This window comes from Lampris incognitus, chromosome 16, assembly GCF_029633865.1.
Source record: "Lampris incognitus isolate fLamInc1 chromosome 16, fLamInc1.hap2, whole genome shotgun sequence".
Classification (NCBI taxonomy): Eukaryota; Metazoa; Chordata; class Actinopteri; order Lampriformes; family Lampridae; genus Lampris; species Lampris incognitus.
The window spans coordinates 40,930,063-40,933,407 of record NC_079226.1 but is presented as its reverse complement, the minus strand read 5'-3'; positions in this window follow the sequence as shown (position 1 = coordinate 40,933,407).

The window sequence follows — 3,345 nt, the reverse complement described above, 5'->3', positions numbered from 1 at the left end:
CTGCTCCTGCTGCCGCCGCCTTGGACCTTGTGTATTGGAGGCTACATTCCATTGAGGAAAGGTACCGTTCTTTTGTTTTTGCCTGCGTGGTGAAGCAGCCATTTTGTTTTTGCCTGCGTGGAGAAGCAGCCATTTTGTTTTTGCCTGCGAGGTGAAGCAGCCATTTGGTTTAAGGCTACAACGTTCACAAGCTACACTCAGGCCTGCATCAGTCGAACTGGGTATTTGAAAGTAGGCTAGGTTATTGCCGGCTATTTTCTTTTTCTTGGGCCCTTATGTTTCAATGTGTATGTGTATGCATTTGACCGGGAGATTTCAAAAGATATTTGAAAACGAAGCATTTACATACTGAACAATATTTTCTAAGTAAATATTTTAAACTTCTCATAACACAGTGGTGTTGAATGATTACTTTTGATATTTTAAGGTAATTAAGAAAAAGAGTATTGCATATAGCCTACTAAGTAGTGATTACACACACACACAAGTTAAACACTGATATGTTTATTAGTGACACCCCACTTATTTGATGAGAGGTTTTAAAGAACACAGGATAGCCACCTCTCACTATAGCCAAACCCGCTAGAGAGGCGCTACACGTGCATACCACAGTCATCCTGGCTGCAATTCGTTCTGTGGACAGAGGAATCTTGTGGACTGCGTTGTTAACTGCTTGTTGTTTTTTTGCTTTGTTCTCTGTTTTGTGTGTTTTTGGTGGTGTTGTTTTTGGGAAATTCTGGATGTGTGTTTCTTGTGTTGCACTTCTGTGGGCTGGGAGAAAATGAATTGTCATTTCTTTGTGTATGCAAGTACATGTAAGAAATGACAATAAATTGTTTCTGATTCCTGAGAGGATGCAGATTTCATTGTGCGATGCTTAAATGCTTTGTTATGCTGGCTACCAGTAACAACTCACAGACAGTCATGCGTTTGTGTTCTTTGTGTTTATTTCAGAAACTATAGAGATATGCTCCGTTATGCTGTACCGTTTGTACTGCTGGAACTATTACCACTCTGCAAGTAAAGGACTTAACTCAAACTGATGATTCTGTGCTCTCTGACCGGAGCCCTCTAGTGGTCAATCATCCAACCAACCAGTTTCAGGGGTCCAATACCCAACATTATGTGCTGCTTTCAGATGTGAATATTCATTGGAATTCATTGTATGAGGATTTCCAGCATTTCTGTCTGACTTTGGTGTTGAGATGAACATTTCATGAGAATGTTTTGTGTTTTCCTTTCAGTGGTATCCAGACAGAACCAACAGCTGCCAACAGGTTATAGTGTGTTGTCTCTCCTCGTTCTGCTGGTGAGTTAAGCAGGAAGTCTCACAACTGCTCTGACAGCTTGGATAAGTTTGACTGAAGTACATTTTATCTACTGTTCATCTACTGAGTGTAGAAAACACTACCACCTTCCAACACTGAGATCCACCCCCTTTAACACAACCATCTGTTAAACAGTCCAGGTCTCGATGGACCACAAGGCTTCAAATCCTTCTTTCTGGATGTTTCTGGTCAGTCTGTTAGATGCAGACAGCAGGGGGTTCTAGTATTTTATACAATGTGTGTATGTGACATGTTACTAATGATGACAAGCCTACAAATAACTGATCCTCTGATGAAAAGCTTATGGAAATAATGTGTCCAGCTAACACAGCATGTTGTGTGTGTTTGTGTGAAGGTCTACACTCTGCTATGAATGTGTCTGAGGAGAGAGAGGAGGGAGGTTCTACCTCCAAAACCACTCTGTCTGGGGAACATGACAGCCAGACCAAAGCTAAGAGGTAAGATGAGGATCTCTAACTGGTCTATGACTGGTCTCCATCTCAGAGCTCAGCAGTGATGTCATCATGACATCATCAGTCAAAGGTCTGTTTGTGTTGTGTTGAAGTCCAGTCCATCTGGAGAGACCAGTCTCCCCTGTACCCAGCTGTGTGTCCATGAAGAGTGGCTGGTCTATGGATCCACCTGTTACATTCAGAGATGGACACCCCTCTACTGAACAGAGGTGAGGTCTGTGGTCACATCTGTAGTGACCATCAGTGAAAACCAAAGTTCTTGTTCCTTTCCTGCATTGGAGGGGTAGTACTGTTCTCTTCACGTATCCAATAACAATGCCCAACTGAGATGTTCTCTTTGGGTTTGTGTCCCATTCATCACAGTGTGATGATTATTGACAATATTTATTGTGCTGATGTGGTAAATTGGTGAAGGCAAGGTGATCCAAAATATTTCAAATGACTTTTGTCTTTGTTCCAATATTAAATTGTCTTCTTTATGGTAAGAACTGGGTTTTCCTGATACCTATGAGCATTTACAATACTACTTCCTTTAACCTGTTTCCTTAAAACAGCTGCCTATCACCTCAACCATCACACTGCCAAAATAAATATTTTCCTATTTACATTCTTTTATTTACACATGATGTGAAGGGCTCCTATAACAGACACAAAATAGAAATATGGTAGAGTCCGTTTTTTCCAAGTCGACTAGTCGGGAGGTTGTCTGAGTGAATAGTCGACTAGTTGGTCTCAAGGAAGCTCTATTAATTAGGCTCTACTTTTCCTGGACCCACTTACTTCAATGAAGACCTATGATTGTTATTCAGGCCTTCACACATTCACAATGAAGAGATGCTGCATGTATACACATTGTTCTATCAGTCATGTGTTTTATTTGCACCATAACTTCATGTGGACCATAATGTGTCCCTACAAGTAACACGCTGCTTACTAACAACCAGCGATTCCCTCTCAGAAAAGTCATTTGCCAAACTGACGTAGCACTAATCTACATCTATCTGGCTCATCTATTTAATCACTTTAAGAGATTAAGAAAATCTAATCAGCTCCATCGGGAACATCATTATAAAAGATCTACAATCTACTGATTTACTTTATCTTACTCACTTTTTTGATTTTATTTATGTTGTTATTTTATTAGTATTATCATGTTTTTATCAATTTTACTTGTCTTTGTTTAGTTTTGTCCTTTTGAACTATGTAATCTGGTTTATTTGTCTAGCTTTTATTCAAGTGTATATATGTTCCTTATTGTCAGGTTGTGTCAGATTGTTGTGTGTTGTTATGGGCTTGTCAGTCATGTGTGAAGCACTTTGAACTGCACTAACCTGTATGAAAGATGGGATTCAAATAAAGTTTGATGGACTGACACAAGATAAAAACCTCACATCTAAACATACAAAAGCTGACACAGTAGTCGACTGTTCTGACCCATACCTACTTAATACATCTTCAGAACAAGACTTATTAAATAGTCTTCCTCTGTTTCTAGCAGGACCCATCAGGAGAGACCAGGCTCTAGTCTGCAGCCCTCCCCGGCT